Below are 20,981 nucleotides of genomic sequence, written 5' to 3' on the forward strand. Positions count from 1 at the left end.
GCATAATGGGAGTGTATGCTTTATGCAATCCTCCTGATATGTGCTATCACCATTTTGTGTGACTAGGGCCATGTGTGTATTTTTCCAGGCTAGTACAGCTCCAGAATGTGCAAACATGTAATATTAATACCAAATGGTGAGTATCGTGGGTTGTACACACTCCTGTTAGAGGTAGCTGGTGCACCAAAACTAATGATTATTAGAATTATTCCTCACATATACCTCTATTTTCAGAGGTAGTACCAGGGCTATTTTTGGGCAGGAACGCACAGGAACGGAGTTCCGGCTGGCTCCCAAGTTGGCCACGCCAAGCAGGAACTCATTAGCATAATAGGCCACACCCAACAGCAGAAACTCATTGGGATTGGCTACATTAGGGGTGTGTGGCCTAACATGCAAAGGCGTTCCTGCTACAAAAAAGCCCTGGGTTTTGACAACAAACTAGGTAAACAGAATAACAAGCAAAAGGTGGGTGTGGCTGGATAACCACAGTTCTGGTAACATGGGGGTGCGGCCTAATGTGCTAATGAGCGGTGCTGTCAGGGGTGTGGCCTAATATGCTAATGAGTTCCTGCTGGGCGTTTTCTGCAAAAAGAGCCCTGGGTAGTACAGTTCACACACAAAACCCATGGATATTTGTGTCTGAAGTGGAGATGAGCCTGAAGGGAAGGAGAGAAGAATGGCATAGGTGCACTAGACTGGGAGAAAGTCAGACCACAACTTTATTGATTACAGGTTGCTCAGGCAGATGACTCCAAATCACCAGCCTGTCTCCAGTTCCTTTCTTTTAGATGTGCAGCGTGGACCAGATTGGAGCCCATCCACCAGGTCTGCTGGCCCTGCCACTCCATCCCATATAGCTGGCCAAATGGGGACAGGCTGCAGAAAACCAGGTGAGACCTACCTAGCTGAGGCAGTGCTGTTCACAGTTGCCCAGCCTTCAGCTCCACCCAGCCATAATTGTCTCAGTTTAAGGCTGTGATCAGGCCACCCTCAAAATTTCGTTCCAGTGAATTCCATAGTGCAGAGTATTATAGATTACTGCCATGGCTACTCATGCAGCAGAACAAGATGGTAGAAACCTGAGGTGATACGACTTTGGACTACAGGTAGGTGATGCCATTTTAAAATATTCTGTCATGTAAAAGAATCCAGTTAAGTAAAACAAAACAAAAAAATGCCCTAGCAGGGCAGAGAGATTCCAGTCCAGCCAACTTATCAACGCTGTGCTGATTTTCTACTTGTGATGAGGCTGCTTATCCACTGCTTGCCTCTGGCTTGCAAGCAGGCAGACTTCGGCCCCTGCCACACGGCAGGGGAAAAGCCTCCTTAAGGCACGGCTTTTCCCCCGGATCCCCCGGCCGCACCGCCTTTTCTCCCCGGCGCGATCAAACGCTGGGGAGAAAACCCAGTTCCGACGCCTAGCCGGCCGAACTGCGCATGTTCGAGCATGCGCAGTTCGGCTCCGGGCCGGGGTTGTGCCGGCGCAAAGACGCGCCGGCGATCAAACGCCTGGTTTGCCACGGCGCGTCCCTTTGAACCACCAAAGGAGGCGGTTCAGTTTGCCGCGGCTTATCCCGGGAAAGGGACAGTTCGGGAACGGAAGCCGGAAGCTTCCCAGATGTGGTGGTGTGATCGCGCCGGTTTGATCCGGCCCCAAACTGTCCCGGTCCCGGACCAAATAGCCGCGTGTGAACGGGACCTTCTTTAAACAATTCCTGCATTACTATTCTTGTAAATTCTGAAAAACACCTTTGACTCAATATGAAAATACAGGGACTGGTGCTCAGTGTATGTCATCCTGGACCAACCTCTTCCATTCTGACCCAGGCATCTGCATATATATTCCTAACAAGACAAGGACTCGTGTAACATGTAGTGCATGCACAGATCCTCTTCCCTGAGCACTTCTCAGTACTGTATACATGGAGCTCTCTTCAGCCCAGCAGTAATCACACTGTTCAGCTGTTTGGGAGGAGGCGTAGTGGATAAAAACCCCATCTAGTGTGTAGGGTTACCAGCCAAGTCCAGGTGGGACTTGGAGATGTTCTGGAATTACAACTGATTTCCAGACTACAGAGACCAATTCTCCTGGAGACAACGGCTGCTTGGGAGGGTGGACTGTGTAAGGCACTATACTCTGCTGAGGTTCCTCCACTCCCCAAGCTCTGTCCTCCCCCCGGATCCACCCTCAAACCTCCCTGACCCACATCTGTATTTCACAAACAAAAACTTAAGGTTACTAAGAATTAGGGATGTTTTGCTTCTGCAACTTCCTTCTTTCAAATGCTGACAAATCTGGAAATTCACCGAGGAAGGTGAAGGGAGTTCTCTGCCTCTGTTTTGATGTCAGCCTTACCCATCTCAAGCCAGCCACTGCCTGCTTTCAGCAAATGCTGTGCAAAGTTTAACATGACCAATTCATTTCATTAATAGATTAGGGTTGCAAACCTCCAGGTAGTGGCTGGAGATCTCCTGCTATTACAGCTGATCTCCAGGTGACCGAGATCTCTTCGGCTGGAGAAAAGGGCCACTTTGAAAGGTGAGCTCTATGGCCTTATACTCTACTGACGTCTGTGAGGCAAAGCACCCCTGCGTACCCCCAAGAGTTAATGTGAGTGGTAACCGCAGGTGTAATCACACTGTTCTCTCAGCCTACATAGCTGTTATCATCTTCAAGGCCAGAGCTGGAAATGTGGTAATTAGATTCTCATGAGATCCTGCAGTCTACAGGATGGGAGGTGGGAGGTCAGGAGTGCACAACAGCCCTGGGGGACCCACGAGGTTCAGTTTGGGACTCCTTGACAAAGTCCCTCCCCTCCCCGAGCTACGCCTTCCTCAGGCTCCATCCCCCAAAATTCCAGGTATTTCCCAACCCAGAGCTGGCAATTCTAGGTGAAAACCTGTGCAAAAGTTTGAAAAGGCAAAGAAGCAACTTTTCCTTTCAGAAAATCCTTATATTTGAAGTTAATTCCATCTCCTGTTATTAAGGTAAGAGTTTTGTAAACATATTAAGGACTGCAGCCTAAAAATTTGCTTATCTCTGTTTTCTGAAAGTGGTGAGAATTTCCAAAGGCAGAGCTGCAGAGTTTACTTTCCTTAGGAGAAGAGAATGCTAGATTTAGGCATCTTTGTGAACAATACTTTAATTTACAAGTGTCTAAGGGTAGCTAGAAGCTCTCAGCTCTCTCTCCCACAATGTCTTCTCTAACTGCACACTTGTTTCATTTTTTGTCTTACTGTTCTCAGTGGTCTGCTGCTCCATGGCAGCTAACAGGTTGTGATATCGTGAGACAGCAGAGAGTGACTGCCTTTGATTTCATCCAGTTTTGCTATGTTTGTCAGAAGGGCTCAGGATGAGATACACAAAAAGCTGAAGAAAGCTAAGAGTTTCTTATATCTTTAAACATTCTAAGTTATGACTATAGAAAGTGAATCTCAGACTCTGCCTATCTTTTAATCATAGCTTTGACCACTTATTCATAGTGATCAAGCCAGCCAAACTCACAAACAGCAAGTTCATAGTGCATGAACTGACTGTCAGGATTCCATATTGGAGACATGATCTACTTCTCTGTTATAGGACTAGTGGGTCCAACTCCTCTTACCCAGTAGAATTTGGTTGATTGAAAGTCACCCACACAGTTATCCCCTCAAAGCAATTTTTCCCCCAATTCAGGGCTAATACTAGTACAGAAAAGGGGTCATGGGGGTCAGTTTTGTTCAGCAAATCCTCTCTGGAAAAGAGTTACCCCTGCTCGCACCATGTAGCCACTATCCAAATAAGCTCCTGTACACCTTCTAATAGCTTTTTAAAAACATTGGAAGGCTTCTCATCCAGTTTAACCTTAGAAGGGGAGAGAACCCTTCCCTCAGTGGGAGGAAATTCTTAGAACCTGAACTAACATGACCACACAAACAATTAAATATATTCTAATATTTTCTTTTTAAATCAAATGGAGCCTTGGAAAGGCTGTTAGATGCCTTGGGGATGGCTTAGACTGAGCTGACTGAAATTGAATCCAACAAAGACAAAGGTTCTGTGCCTAAATCGCAGCAGTCTGGGGTTAGGGATCTCACTCCCGACCTTTGATGGGGTGCCATTGGTGCCATCGTTGGAGGTTAGGAGCTTGGGAGTGCTCTTAGATGCCTCCTTAACGATGGAGGCCCAGGTATGAGCCACTGCCGAGTTGGCCTTTTACCAGGCAGTTGGTTCCCTTCCTCAAATGTAGTGACTTGGCAACAGTAATCCATGCAATGGTCACCTCAAGACTAGACTACTGCAGTGCTCTCTACATGGGGCTGCCCTTGTCCCAAATTCGGAAGCTGCAGCTGGTGCAGAACGTGGCAGCCAGGCTGTTCCCCTGCAAGAGCACATTCAGCTTGAGCTGAAAGCACTGCACTGGCTGCCCATAGCATACTGAATTCACTTCAAGGTGCTGGTTCTTACCTATAAAGCCCTTTATGGTCAGGGCCCACCATACCTGAGGGACCACCTATCTCCGCATGTTCCCCAGAGAGTACTGCATTCAGGGACACAAAACCTCCTAGCTCTCCCCAGCCCTAAAGATGCCAGGCTGGCCATGACCAGGGCTAGGGCATTTCCTGTGGTGGTCCTGCGCTGGTGGAATGAGCTCCCCAAGGATATCAGGGCCCTGCGGAATTTATTACAATTCTGCAGGGCCTGCAAGACGGAACTCTTCCACCAAGCATTCGATTGAGGAGCCACACTTAACACCTTAACATAAAATCAGAGCCTTGCCCTGGAATCTATCAATGGCTATTGTACTGTGCTGATACTTAACATACTATGGGGCTGGACAGTAGTCCTATAAGCTAGTGCTGCTGACTGGTACCTTTTATGGATAATACTTACAAACTATGTTTGTTGCCATATATGTAATATTTATATACAGTGCCTTAGAATTGTTTTATGATTTTAATTTGTTTTTTTAATTTTAATGTAAACCACCCTGATTCTGCCTCAGCAGGGAGGGTGGGGTATAAATCTAATAAAATAAATAAATGAATAAGACTGAGCAGTAAAATGGGAGATGGGAGGTAAGTGTTTATCCATTTCCCTTTGGAAGTTATACACTTTCATGGGCACTCTAGCAGAAAGCAGATACGCTAGGCAAGTTATGGATCTCTTCTCAGCATTTCATTCTCCACCCAAGAATAACATTGCTGTTCCGGGCGGGGGGGTGGGGGGTGGGGGCAGAATGATAGTCCAAGACCGCCCCTTCTTTTATGGAGAAAACATACACACATACATTCAGTCAAGTGCATGCAACTTTAAAATATCATTTCTGGGATACTTTAGTCTTGCTCAATAAACATATGGAAAGGGGTGATTAGGGTCATGCCCATCATCCCAGTCTCTACATTTTAAGGGTCTTGTGTGTATTTATTCTCCAGATTGTATGTAAGAACATAAGAAGAGCCCTGCTGGATCAGACCAATGTTCCATCTAGTCAGCCCCGTAGCTAAGGACTTTTTAGGGAGGGGGCCTGGGGGGGCCGCCTGCTAATCCAATCAAAGGTTCCAGGGCAAGGGCTGCAGCAGCCACAGCCTCTGAGTCTAGCTCCCCCCCCCCCGGAGCCCCAGTGCCTCTTCCCATGGCACAGCACCACAGAAATCACTGCCCTTGTCCTCCCTGCCAACAGGCTGACAGGCAATCAGGGGGAATTGGGGTAGGGAAGCCGAGGCTCAGGAAGGGGGCCCATAAAAACTGCTAGGGGGCCAGGCCCCGTGGGCCCCGCGTTAGCTACGGGCCTGCATCTAGTCCAGCATTCTGTTTCACACAGTGGCCAATTAGTACCTCTGGAGGGCCAACAACAGGGCATAGAGGCCATGACCTTCTCCTGATGTTGCCTCCTAGCACTGGGATTCAAATGTTTAGTGCCTCTGAATGTGGAGGTTCCCCTCAGTCACTATGGCTAGCAGCCATTGATAGACTCATCCTCCATGAATCTATCTAATTCCCCTTAAAAGCTGTTTATTCCCTGAATTTGAGGCAGGAACTTACCTCACAATTTTTGAGTGAATGTGAATACTTCAACCTCCCCTTTTATTCCTGCATATCCCCTCCATGCAGGGGGCTGGTGGAAATTACTGTCATCTTGGAGTTAGTGTTGTTTCTCTGACTGTTTAAGTATTTTAATGTTGTTTTAACTCAATTATATTGTATTTATTTCTGATGTAAGCCACCTTGAGCTCTGCTTGCAGGAAAGGGTGGCTGATAAATTGAATATAATAAATAAATAAATGCAAAAAAAGCTGTTTATTCCTGTGGCCATCACTACATCGTCTGTCAGCAAATTCCACATTTTAATCACTCTCTGTGTAAAGTAGTATTTCCTTTTGTCAATCCTGAACCTTCTGCCCATCAGTTTCATTGGATGCACTCAAGTTCTAGTATTTGGGAAGAGGGGGAAAATTTTCTCTTTGTCAACTCTCTCCACCCCATGCATAATTTTATAAACCTCTATCATGACCCTCCTTAAGACATCTCTTCTCCAAACTGAAAAATCGCAGGTTCTTTCAGCCTTTCCTCATAGGGCTCCAGCCCTCTAATCATCTTGGTTGCCCTCCTCCTGTACATGTAGAATTCTGTACATGTGACTCGGTACTTTGGAAAATGGGACAGTCTTAGGACACATGTATGTCCAATATACATATGCTTTAGTTCTTTGCACATGGGATCCTTGAATGTGCACAAGCCAGAGCAGGACCAGTGGGTATAATCCTGCCCCCTCTTCTCTCCAAAATGAATATCTGAACAAGGCCACAGCTCACAGATGATATTTTTGTATTGCAGATACAGAACCAAACCCAAATGTGGTTACAGACATCATAGACACCAGTCTGATCTGTAAGGAGTTTTCTTTAAATGGGGATATCAATAGCTCATTAGGAAGCTGAACCTCCCCCTCCCCATCTGCTAGTGATGACTTTTTATCACACATACACACACACACTTTTTTAAAGCAGAAAACTAGGAATTTCCTAACTTGTGGTCATTTCAGAAAAGGAGAAGTTTCTTCTCCAAAGAGAGAGAGACAGAGACAGAGAACAACAGACAACACATGACTGAAGAAGGATTAGCAGCATTTTGCATCTCATCCATCACTTTCCTTCCAAAGAAGATCCATCCAGCTGTGGCACTGGCGCTCTTCTAAGAACACAGCACACCTGTCCTGTGCTGAATGGTTACCTCCATACCAGGAGTGATGGGCCTGCCTTTGTTGATGCTGCTGATAGCAGCTGTTCTCTGGCATGGTAGGTTTGATTTTTACCAACTCTGATAATACAATGTTCATAACAACAGGACAAGGAATAACTGTGGGGGGTTCAGTCTGGGGGAGAGCAAGGGCTGTACATAATTCTAGGTAATATTTTGATTGACAGAATGGTCAGAATCTCTATCTGATTCTTTGGATAAATTCCAGCTGTGCAAAGGCCATGAGGACCCTCTGCCTAAATGCGAAAGCCATTACAAATTTAACAAACCATTCAGGATTTGTCATGAAAAATCCTCAAGTAATCAGGGAAAGGTCAGATCTTAATAAGCTTTACTTTGAACATTATGAATAGAAGTGGGTTGAGCAATCATTCAGGAGGCCGTCCAAGAGGCTATTGCCAGATGTGGGGATGGCAACATCTTAAGGAACTAAAGGAGCTGCCTATGACATAGTCAATAATAGCCCATGACAGTGATGGCGAACCTTTTAGAGACCGAGTGCCGAAACTGCGACCCAAAACCCACTTATTTATTGCAAAGTGCCAACATGGCAATTTAACCTGAATACTGAGGTTCTACTTTAGAAAAAACAACTCATACATTAACTTAAGATGATCTAAACAAAGTAAGGAAAGCAATCCCAAATGCTTTCATTTACTTAAAATTATTTGGCAGAGAATTTGACACTTTAATGATGGTCTGGGCCTGGCTGGGGTGATGGCACGCGAGACCACAGAGAGGGCTCTGAGTGCCACCTCTGGCACCCGTGCCATAGGTTTGCCACCACTGGGCCCTATGACATAGTCAATAATAGATGGATAGTACTGACCATTCTCAAGTGCATCTGCTTACCTATTATGTAGCTCTTATACACTGAAGCCAATGTTTAATATTCTGTGCCAAATGTATAAAATGATATCAACTACCATGCACTGCATTATTTTCTCCATACATCTACATCAGCGATTCTTTAATGAAACTGAATGCCACTTCCATTGTATTTTGAATCCTAAGTGGAGCCTCAAGAGTTGGCTCAATCAAAGAGTTTATGCATTGACCACAGAAAGTACCCAGTTCAACCCCTGGAATTTCTTGTTTAATGGATCTCTGCTAGCAAGATTAAAGAAAATCTCTGCCTTAGGATCAGACCAGAGTCTAGAGATGAAGAACACAGATATATATTCATCTTCAAAAGATAAATTACAAGCAAGTGTGGTGCCGATTCAAATTGAGGCTGTGTAGAGAGAATATTTAACCCTTCACTTCCACATACAGCAGAACTGAACATTTGTTCTGCCTTTGTTTACCTCTTCATAGCATCCTCCTTCAGGAAATTTTATGCTTTTAATTTTATACTGTAATCAGGTACCTGTCTCCCTAAGAGCTCTGATAGAATAATGTTGTTAGTGGTAATAGCGGTACTAGTAATAGCAGTCTGGGTTACATTGGCCACAAGCCTAACAAAATGGTACAATTCACAGCACCATGGTTAATTTTGCTGATGGTTAATTTGTGAAACTGGTATTTGCATAGACAAATGCTAGTTTCATTTCCTTGTTTCTGTTGCCTCGGAGCACATCAGCAGAGAACAAACTAGGATTTAACCAGGATTAAGCATTCAGACATCACACGAAATTTTTTTTCCCTATCAAATTGCAGCCGACTTATGGCAACCCTGTAGGGTTTTCAAGGCAAGAGACATTCAGAGGTGGTTTGCCATTGCCTGGCTCTCCATAGCAACACTGGACTTCCTTTTGGGGGGGGGGGGGCCAAAGGGGATTTTTTAATTATATTTTTATAAAGACTACAAAACTACAATGAAAATATGGGCAGGGAACTACAATTAAGGATAAAGAAAAGAATACCCACTACTATCTAAAATCCCAAGAGAGGAGATCCTCAAAATCGCTTAAATACATAGTCAGTTCTAGAAACGCTAACAATTTTTATGAACTTAGTCAGGTCTGCTACTACAACTTTTAGTCTTAAATTTAACTGTTAAAAAGAAAAACCCCAAAGCCTCTCATTAGTATCAACCCTTTTTCCCCCCAAAGGCACAATACAGAGTCCTTCAGCCTTCATTTTTTCTTATCCTGTCTTTTTTGCAGTGTATAAGGACTTTTAGGAGCCGCTGCCCCCTTCTCTGACAGAGAGTCCTCTCCAGAAGACCCCGAGTCCAGCTCGCCACTATACTTACTGTCCTTTTCCTCTTTATCGCCCTCCTCTGGCTCACCCATCTGGATTTTCAAAAAGTCCCATGCTTTGGAAACAGAGTCAATCTTTTCTTTTTTATCTTGAAGTTTGAAGGTTACGTCCTTTGGATACAACCACTGTTAGCTAATTGCGTTTGTTTGAAGAAAAAGGATTAAATCTTTGTATTTCTTTCTCCTTTGTCTTATTTCAAATGGAATGTCTTTAAGGATCCTGATAGTATTGTCCCCGATTTTCAAGGTTATCCCTGTCGTCGCTCTCAGGATAGTATCCCTCACGTGTCTCTTCGAGAATCTCATCCCTATTTCCCCAGGCAGATTGTTCTTCTTTATATATACGAAATATGACCTATAGGCCACATCCATTTCACTCATCAGGTATTCCGCCGTCAGATCTGTCACTGGGGCTAATGTTTCGCTCATCACTTGCTTCAGATTCTCTCCTTTAGATTCTGGGACACCCTGGAATCGGAGGACCAGGTTTGCCTTCTCCATTTGTAGCTGTAAAAGCTGTTCTTCTGTGGAAACTTGCTGCTTTTCCAATTTTTGAACCTTTTTCTTCACCTTTTGAGTAATGGCGTCCACTTCTTTCACCTTCTCAGCTGTTTGTTCTGTTATTTTAAGAGTCTCGTTCACTTGCAATTGATGGGTGGTGATACATTTAGTCATTGTAGACAGCTGCTCCTTGACGTTAGTCATCTGTTCCAGCAGGGGGCGCAGGGATTCTGCCATCGTTTTAGCCAACTCGGTGGTTCCTTCCGGTCTTGGGCTCTCCACTTTCGCTTTTGAAAGTTTTTATTTCTCCGTCCTCTTCCCCGCCATCTTTATCGATTGTTTACTTTCACCACAATTTCTAAAGTCTCTGAATGTGCGCTCAAATGCCTATACATGCCTTGGTGAGTTTTTCTCAACAGATTTCAATGGTTTCGCTTTCGCTCCCCCCATTTTTTCGCTTAAAAGTTCATGTGCATGGGAGGGGCCCCTCCCCTCGCTCGCTTCACTTCTCGGTCCATGGGTTGGGGAGCTTTCTTTTTAAATTGTCAAAGGCACTTTAATCTGACTCACATTCATATTGGTCTTCCGACCTCGTTTAGTCTCTGGTTCAGCCGCTGAGCAGTTGCATCTCCCAGACCTCCCGGGGATGTGATTTGCGCACGAGCGGGAAGGAGGGGGTATGCAGGCTCATTGCCCCCCAAGAAGCCTGGTGAAGGGCTTCTAGCCATGGGGCTTTCAAGAGGTCGCCTCTTCGCCAGTGCAATGCTGGGGAATTGAGGTGCCTCTTTGCACCGATGGTCCCTCCTGCGAGTGTCCGAATGGACCCTAGTGACGCTGACCGGAACCCTGGACTTCCTTGATGGTCTCCCATCCAAATACTGACCAGGGCCAGCCGACCTTGCTTAGCTTCTGAGATCTGCTGAGGTGGGATTAGCCTGGGCCATCAGGGTGTGCAAAACTATAGTTACCTGTTATTAATAAACCAACTTTAGATCCTAGTTTGATGAACCTTGACTAGTGTCCTTTGTTCATATAATCATACTATAGTTAGTTTAATAAAACCATGGAGATGAGCCATTAATTAGTATATCATATGTAGTAGAAGCAACTACTTTTCCTTCATATTTTAGTTCATATTTTTCCCCATTGTTCATATTGTTCCCCACTGCCTGTGACTGCCAATACACTGAGGTAGTAACGGGTCTTCCACATATCAAGTTTCCCTGCACTTTCCCTGCCCCAGTCCACCAACAGCGGCCATTTCCCCCTGTACTACTAGGGGCTTTTTCAAGTTTTTTATTTAACTCAGCAACTGAATATCATTAGAGCATTATAATGCTGTAACAGTGCATCAACTAGTTTCTCCAGATTCCCAGCATTTTTTTTTAATGTAATTCTCTAGCCTTTTCTGCTGCTGGGATATAAGAAGAAATGCATATCTCTACAACAAAAGGGGCTAGACACTTATTTTCGCCCCAGAATGAAAGCTGGGGATTCAGAGAACCTGATAGATACATTGTTATAATGTTACATATGATATGCAACTGCCAATTAAAAACACAAACAAAATCTCCTGCAATGGCAGGGGCAAAATAGCCATTGTGGGGGAATGGAATGAGGAAAATGGCGCAAATGTGGTCAGGACTGGGATGATCCAAATTTTCCCATCTACCTGAATGCCACCTAGGTTTGACAAGTGCCTGGCGAAAACAATGCCCTATTCCCTTAATAAAGGCACAATGGGGTGTTAATTAGCAGCTGATGTTACTTACTTCCATGCCATGAAAAGCTTCAGCTGCCCATTTCCATATAGTAAGCCTCTGTTAAAGAGACAGAACATTTTTCTCCAGGTCTGCTGACAATCCTAATGCCACCCCAGCTTTGCTGCAGTGTTTCTCAAAACATCACAGCAAAACAGGCTCAAGAAAGATTGCACAAAAAGAGAGGTGCACAGAAGCATCATGAAAACTTCCCAGTGGCATCCAAGATGCCACTAACAACACAAGTGTAAGTGACCACAATGTCAGTGTAACTCAGACTAGTAATTATAAAGTTGGTTCTGTCAGAGTTTGTTGCTTTGATACACATGCACACTTGATCTTAGCCAAAAGGCTGAGAAGCGATTGTTGCTTTGATACTTGATAATGTTACCGGCTTCTAAATACCTTGTATCACATAAATGATCACAATTAGGGGACATATGTCATACAATCCCATCTGAACACAGTCCCAGGTTTTCTTGGACAGCAAATTGTCTTAACATTTCAGTTGAATATTTATTTACCTACTAAATTAATAAAAGTGGGTGTGTGGAATGGCATAGCGTAGCCAGATCTTGTCAGATCTCAGAAGCTAAGCAGGGTTCGTACTTGGATAGGAGAACACCAAGGAAGGCTTTACAGGGGAAGGCAATGACAAACCACCTCTGCTTAATCACTTGCCCAGAAAACCCTCTGGGGTCACCATAAATCAGCTGTAACTTGACAGTACTCCACACACACACATTCATAAAGGCTTAGATGAGATGTTGTGCAGAACCACTGTTTAATTAAAGTAACTGTGCTTAGTACGACTGTGAATGCCAGTCTGTCCTCTGTACTAACTTTGGTTAGTCAGGGTTTGTCGCACCAGGATCTGAAGCTGGTTTATGAAGCACAGTTAGTCTTAATTATGGTTTCACATGATCTCTGGATTCTGATGTCTTGGTTTATCCTGGTTTAATCCTGTCTTGTTCCAGGCAAAAATAAATTAAACCAGCATTGGTCAAGCCAAACCAGGATTTGAGTCATTGTGAGCTGAATTCTGGTTTCACAACTAACGATACTTAAAAAGCACGGTTGTATGAGATGTCTGAACCAAGTCATACTGCCTTTTAGTGTCAAATTTCACAGTTAAAAGAATACGTATTATGACCGGTTAAAATAAACAGTACAATCAATAAAACAAATAAATCAGTGTCAGCAGGGTTAAAGTAAAAGATATTGCCCTACAGTATTTAGGGCAGTGTGCGCGCGCGCATGTGTGCACATGCGTGTATATTTTAAAAATCTCCTTTCCTGACCATTTTCAAGTCCCCCCCCCATACAAGCATGCACACACTTAAAAAAAAGCCCTAATTTCAAAAATCCCAATTATGTAAAACAAAAAATGAAAGTCTTTAGTCTCAGAATTCAGCATATTTATTTCATATACTGTTATATTGTCTGATATTCAGTGGGGACATCAGATTTTGCTGCCATAGGAAAAACTGGATTGTGTTTCTGGTTTAGCTTTTGAATATATGACAGCAGATAACAGTCGTGGTGATGAACTAACATGCCCACATGTCACAGCTTGCATGGGTCTCCAAATATCCCTGTTTTGCAATGCTACTGTGGCCTGCAGTTACGGAAAGTATGAAGGAAGTGGGCAAGGAACAGCATGAGTGATGTTCTGCAGCTTTGTGTGAAAATTCATGGTGGTCAGCATGAGAAATGAAAAAAAAAGTCATTCTATATTGTGAAGAAACTACAGAATCTGGTTTTACAGTTCACTTACAAAAAACTCTATGCATGTAACTAAGCAACTGCAGAATAATGGAGAATCACAAGAGTTGCATGTGTACAAATGCAAGACATAAAACAGCTAGTATAAATTATAAGGATGAATAAATAAAATATATATAAAAATGTAAAAGCCAAGTGCTGCCCTATTCTAAGTAGCAGAAAGATATAATAGCCTCTGTCTTTTCTGATGTTTTCCATGCTGGGGCCAGTGTACACAATAGGGATGCCAGCCTCCAAGTGGGGCCTGAGGATCTCCCATAATTACAGCTCATCTCCAGACTACAGAGATCAGTTCCCCTGGACAAAATGGATGGTCTGGAGGGTGGACTCTATGGCATTGTACCCCACTGAGGCCTCTGTCCTCCCCAGGCTCCATCCCCAAATCTTCAGAAGTTTCCCAGCCTGGAGCTGGCAATATTACACCCTGCCACTCCCACCAGTAGCCAGGGGAGACCTGGCAAACCTTAGTAGACAAAATGTTATGAATGGATAACCTGAGCATTTTTATTAGTAAATGCTGGGGGGTCATTCTACTAGGGAAAGGCAGTGGAGAAAAGGGTTTAACAGTCCCTACACCCAGTATTAGTCTCTCAACTTAAAATGCCCCCCCCCCAATCTTCTATTTGCCCTGTAGGGGAATGCACACAAGTTGTCTGGTTGTTTCTCCAACATGACAAATAGCTACTCCAAAGGGTAGTTAGAGGTCAAGAAAAAGGAGTGGCAAAAAAGGTTAAGATCCCTCTTTCCCCACACTGTAGCCCTGTGACTACTATTTACTTTTGTCTTTAACAACAACAAAAAGCTTAGGAGATCTAGTCCTGAGAACGGTGACCAGTTTAGCTGTAGAGACATCAGTAACACTGGGAAAGATTGCCGTTCCTCCCCACAGTCCTCTCAAAGTTTCCCACTTCAAAGCAGCTTTGGGAAATATTGGTTACTTACAAAGGCCGGGTTTAGCAATATGGCTTTTTTTGCCACATCCTGTACCTCAGGCTCCTGAGCCAGGTGCTACGGCCTTATGCTTTGACATCAGACACAGCAGAGAGCAGATCAGTGTGCCCCCTCTTCTCCTTCAAGAGACTGTGCAAATATCCTTTCATGCGCAGCAGAAACATACATTTCTGTGGTTAATTGAGAGCCATTTATTCACCAAAAAGAAGCACCCTATTTGCAAGAGCAAAAGCACAACTTAGAATAAGCAAAGGCATCAGGGGTCATTTCGTAGAAAAAGAGCTAGGGGAACTCATTAGCATAACTCATTAGCATATGCCACACCCCCTGACATCAGGGGCCCGGCGGTGGACCTGCAAGGCCGGCGGGAGTGCAAGGAAGCCCCGCGAAGGCCCTCCCTGGCCCCAGGCAGGCAGGGGTGGGGAGAGGCGGGGAGAGCAGATCAGTGTGCCCCCTCTTCTCCTTCAAGAGACTGTGCAAATATCCTTTCATGCGCAGCAGAAACATACATTTCTGTGGTTAATTGAGAGCCATTTATTCACCAAAAAGAAGCACCCTATTTGCAAGAGCAAAAGCACAACTTAGAATAAACAAAGGCATAAACAAATACATCTAATTCCAGACCCAGATAAGACATTAGTGGTGAAAAAATATTATGTCTCTCACTGAATGGCACTGCTGCAAGGCTGCCATAAATCTTACACAAGAAGACACAACAATATCCTCCCACAGAGCAAAGGTCTGTGCACTCCACCCAGGATGACTGGGAAGTATGCTGGATCTCCTCATCCCATTCCCAAACCTGTGATGGTGTAGACGATAGGCCAGGTCAGTGTTCGGTATTGCTGCCATCCTCTACTGAAGGCCAACTCACATGCTCATTAGACAGGTTGGTTGGTTTGTTGCTGATCCCATCTGAATATATTGGATAGGTAACAATACATCATAATAAAAAACAGCTGCAAACAATGAAGCAGCCTATATCTTACCCCATCATTTCCCATCTGACCTTCCAAAGCCAGGTAGAACATAAATTCTCACATGGTTTCAGGCTATCATGAGTTTTAGAAGGAATTGTGCCTCCCGGAAATCCACCTGAAATCACTGAACATACATTTGCCGATTGCTAATAGTGAGCAGGTCACATATGTAGGTATCATCGTAAATAACATTGGATTTTATACATGCAACCAGAATTCACCTTAAGTTCAAGCATTAAAATAGCAAGCATTCTTGATGTGGGTCAGATTGTGATTTAAGCAGAAGACTGCATTCATCTGATTGTTTTGAAGTATCAGGGAAGACTGGTCAAGAAACCATGGTTATAAAGTGACAGCAGTATCCAGTGAACGACCATAGTGTATTGATGTTGTAATTAGGGATGACTGATCTATCCCTTTAAAACCTTTTCCTTCAGTGTATCAAATGGCAGAAAGTTTTTTGGGAAGGGACCATACCTCACTGGTGGACCATCTGCTCAGCATTCAGAAGATCCCACGTTCAATCTCCAGCACCACCAGTTAAAATGAGCGGATTGTAGGTGATATGAAAGACCTCAGTCTGAGATTCTGGAGAGCTGCTGCCAGCCTGAGTAGACAATATTGATCTTGCTGGACCAAGGGTCTGATAGGGGTCTCACTGTAAATAGGTATCCTGATAGTGCCATGTAGCCACTCTCATTTGGCTTCATGATATCATGAAGCTAAAATGGAGTGTGGACAGTGCTGCCTGCCCTCTGAATGGGTTGATATTTCCACCCTATTTTGCTGGTTCCCTAAGCAACCGGCAAAAATTGACAGATTGCATGGGCAGTGAAGTTTTTCATGAAATTCACCACCTTCAGATGATCAGTAGCTGTGGTTGATGTATCTAGTGTCTAAAGCAAACGAACTTCTATGGCCTGAACTTTGTTACTTTACTCAACAATGGAATAAGTAAATGGTATCTATACCGTGAAGGTATAGATAATGTAATATTAAGCATTGGCTATTTGACTAGTCAAAAAGATTTGTTCAGTTGAACTGTAAAATATTGACAAAATATTGTTATTTTAGTTTTTTAATTTATCACAACAAAAATATATTTATATAATCAGCAGGTTGCATGCATGTTATAAAGAGATTAGTTAACTGTTTTAAAATTATATGTGTCTTTTAAAAATGGTAAGCAAATACTGGAGCTTTTAATAATATTAGGTAAGGTATCTATTAATGTAAATGATTCACTGTACAGTAGCTCTTCTTTTGGGTTTTTAGTCTGCAATACCATCATCTATTATGTATAAAAATCACATTTTCAAAAAAGTTATGCTAAAGGACATCTTCCTGTTTGGAGATCCCTGCAATTACAGCAGGTGGCCAGCAGGAGAAGCTTCCCTTTAGTGATAATTAAATATTGTACAGCATTGTGCATAGAATAGCTAGGAGATCCTAAAACTGTCTGGCAGTCAGTATAACTAGCTCTTTTAGTGTTATGCTCCACTAGGTGGTGAGCTAGACTTTTTTAAAGACAAGAGACGTTTCAGATGTGGTTTACCATTGCCTGCCTCTATGTCATGTCCCTGGTGTTCCTTGGAGGTCGCCCTTCCAAATACTAGCCAAGGCCAACCCTACTTAGCTTCCAAGATCTGATGGGATCAGACTAGCCTGGGCTATCCAGGTCAGGATCCTTTTGTTGCTAGGCCTGACAGATGGGGGGGGGGGAGCAGACCTGGCTTCTGTCCTTTGCTAAGGAATGTTTCTTACCTTTAAACATTCCTTTTACAAGGACTGTTTAAAGGTAAGAATGCCACAACAACATTCTTGTCCTCAGGCAATATTTTACAGCATATGACTATGGTGAAATTAGTTAATTGACAATATTTGACCAGTTATTTTACCAGCATGCCAACTGTAATGTACATAAGGCCATGCTAAACTTGAGTCTGTTTTAGCGTCTGGAACAGGGTATAAAAGCAGAAGTGGGGGAATAGCAATGTTAAGGGGGAACACAGGAGAGGGAGAGGGAGAGAGAGAGAGAATGGAGCCACCTAACCCAAAGCAATGATAACCATTTGCAATGTGTTTCCTCAGCTACTGAAAGACACTGCCAAGGTTTTTGTCTCACAGTGCCTTCCTCAGCAAACTGAAGCTCTGATTCACTTCTTCTCACTTCCCCTCTCCCTAAATATCATCAGTGGTTAAGCTGATTTAGCAAGAAAAAGGGGGGGATTATTCCATCATGGTCAAAGCTTGAGGGTATGTTGTTGTTGTTCCCTCTTTTATTCAGGCTGAAGAAGGAACCATTTGTAAAATTCCATGCTTGAGAGAAAGATTTGAACCGTACACTCAAGCCCTGAAGTACGGGAGCTCTAACTGGAATTTCTGTCACTGAAAATGGCTCAGATGAAAAAATGCACTTTGTGGAGAAATGCCCTCTACCCTAGAGATCACACCTAAAACTTCTCTTGAGCAGGTCCAGCAGCAGAGTCTGGGGCAAGTCGGGAGCAATGCTCCCTCTAAAGAAGTACGGGAGCTCTAACTGGAATTTCTGTCACTGAAAATGGCTCAGATGAAAAAATGCACTTTGTGGAGAAATGCCCTCTACCCTAGAGATCACACCTAAAACTTCTCTTGAGCAGGTCCAGCAGCAGAGTCTGGGGCAAGTCGGGAGCAATGCTCCCTCTAAACTGTGGAGTCTTGTGAACAAAAATTCTACTTGGTGAGCTGCAGGCATTAAAGAGCGAGCAATTTGGTTTGGCTATAACATAAATTGCTTATGAGAATAACCCTGACAGTTGGCATTGTCAGCAGAGTTCCCCATTGAGAGGTTTCACCTGGGATGAATTGGCAGCTGGAAAGGATGGCAAAGACACCCACCCTATAGAGGCAGCAGTGTTGAAGATTTCCTGGCATAACCCTGCCTTAAAGGGACAGCCATAAATGACCCTTGCACTTGGACCCAAACTTCATGTTATGATTTTTAAGCATATTGTGTTTGAGTTTGCCCCAAAATGACTTTGACACATACACATCAGCTGCAAGGAAACACTTTTCCCAAGCACATGGGTCCAACATTTGAATCAAGACCAGAGGGTTGTTTTTTTTTCTGGGGGAACATGCCAGAACAAAGTTCCAGAACCTCTTTGACAAAATTATTTTTAAAATATTTAAAAGTTCATGAGTTTTCAGTTTACAGATTGAAAACTTCATTTCCCTCTTGAGGGTTTCGGCACCTCTTTTTCAAAAAAAGAAAAAAGAAAAAAGCCCTGATGGAGACTATGGTACAGGGAGAGATGGGGCTTCAGCCTTGCCTCACATGCCATTTTCCTGACCTGGAAGAACTCTGAGGAAGAGCTATTTGTCCCACTGGATGGCTTCATGTGTAGTGCAGTACGTGTTTAACACTCCGTCCCCCATGGGGCATGTGTGCTCCACCTTGGCTTCCTCATGCAGTGCAGTTTTGTGGAGTATCCACTATTCATCCTGCTACTTTCCCCCTGCTTTATCACGATCTTTCCCAAATCTGGTTTATTTATTTATTGTATTTACTCCATTATAGTCAACCTTTCTTCCTTAGACAGAAGGTGGATCACTTAACCAAAAAAATATGCAATAGGAACAATGCACAACAAACAATGTAATAAAGACAATAGACAACAGACAATGTAATAAACTGGAAGATAACATTAGGGAATGCACCATAAACATATCAAACATACAATAAAGCAGGACTACAGATTGAAGAACACTGCAACAAAAACAGTATAATATTAGTATTATAATAATAGTACTATGAGCTATACAATAAAAGCCGCCAAACATTTCACAGAAAATAACTATAACCCTGTTTCTTTTGTAAAAATACCCTTTGGTATTTTTGGAATGATCTTTGGATGCTGCATGGATGGGAATGTGTTCCCTTCGGTGAGTCCCACCCACACTGTCATCATTCTCCTTACTTCAGTCCCCATGGCTGCCATTCCTCCCACGCACACAGGACATTTGGGAGGGCTTTCAAAAATAATCAGTAATTGACAGATTGCTGTAGCATTATAACATTATAATTATCTGTTGCAACAATGTACAGTCTGCACATTCCCCCTTATATCTCTGCAATGAAAAATGCTAGAGACTTACTTTGTATTAAAATGAAAGCTGGGAACTAGTGCATTATTGCAACAGATTGTTATAATGCTGTCATGACTTGTCAGTTACTGATTTTACTGGGGGGGGAGTCAACTGATGGTCACAGGTGGAAGGAATGGCAACCATGACAGGCTGAGGTGATGCAAGTACCGGCAAAACCTCTGTAATGATGCTCTGTGAATGCATCTGTATTTGCAGCAGAAATGCCAGCTATACTGAGAATGTTCTCCATGTAAAAGCAGCCCATCTTGCACGATGATGATAGCTATATTGGCCTATAAGCACTGGTAGAAACTATATAGCATGATAATCTATGTGAAGTGCTTGAATGCAGAAATGCCTGTGTAACTGCAAAATATTTTTATTACCTGGCTCCATTCTAGGACACCACTACACTGATTTTTTTAACATTACATTCCAGTTTACTGCTGCCTTAAGTAATTACAGAAAAGATGTATGTTTTATATAAGCCAATGTAAGCTGGTCAGCCCATCTTGCATGATGATGATAGTTATATTGGCCTACCCTAAAAAGCACTGGTAGAAACTATATAGCAAGATAATCTATGTGACGTGCTTGAATGCAGAAATGCCTGTGTAATTGCAAAATATTTTTATTACCTGGCTCCATTCTAGGATACCACTGCACTGACTTTTTTTACATTACATTCCAGTTTACTGCTGCCTTAAGTAATTACAGAAAAGATGTATGTTTTATATAAGCCAATGTAAGCTGGTGGAACAATACACCATGAGGAGGAAAGATGAAGGCTTTGACAAAGATTTGGGGTGGCATCAAGCACTTTATTCTTTTTAGCTGGTGGAACCATACACCATGAGGAGGAAAGATGAAGGCCTTGACAAAGATTTGGGGTGGCATCAAGCATCTTCTTCTTTTTAGGGGTGGGATACGGGCTGAACAAATGTGGCTCTGTTTTTGTTTTGTGTTTTCTCCTCTGAGCAGACGGTAAAGTGGTTCAACCATATGTATTTAGTTTACAGAACCACTGAAAAATTGTGAAAGCCAAGTTGTGTATCTTGTAAAATGTGAGATACACAGTGAGAAATCAGAATCACTTGCCCAGGAGAACTGAAAAGCAGAATAAAGCTAAAGCTTTACAGAGAATGAGTATGAGAAAATAAAGTCTCACTCAGTGTTTTTAGTCAAGAACAAAAAGTATGCACATGATAAGCAGACCACTGAAAATTCAGGTAACACTACAACCCAATTATGACTCATGAAGGAGGATGGAGAACTTCCACATCTGAAAATGACGTCCTGTAATTGGCAATTCTAACTCTTCCATGTTTACCTGCAGACTATGAGAACTGCCAATTCTGTAGTTATAAAATTCTGGTTCTCAGGTGCCAATATTTGTTTATTTACTTCATTTAGATTCTTCCCAAAGGGG

At 43.2% G+C, this 20,981-nt stretch overlaps 1 protein-coding gene across 1 annotated transcript in view; it reads left to right on the forward strand.

The window, feature by feature from the left end:
• Positions 1 to 20,981, forward strand: part of CSF1R (colony stimulating factor 1 receptor) — a 91,612-nt gene that overhangs the window by 27,542 nt on the left and 43,089 nt on the right. The window lies entirely within an intron of this gene.

This window comes from Gekko japonicus, unplaced genomic scaffold (genome assembly GCF_001447785.1).
Source record: "Gekko japonicus isolate JY-2015 unplaced genomic scaffold, Gekko_japonicus_V1.1 scaffold2938, whole genome shotgun sequence".
In the NCBI taxonomy this organism is placed as follows: Eukaryota; Metazoa; Chordata; class Lepidosauria; order Squamata; family Gekkonidae; genus Gekko; species Gekko japonicus.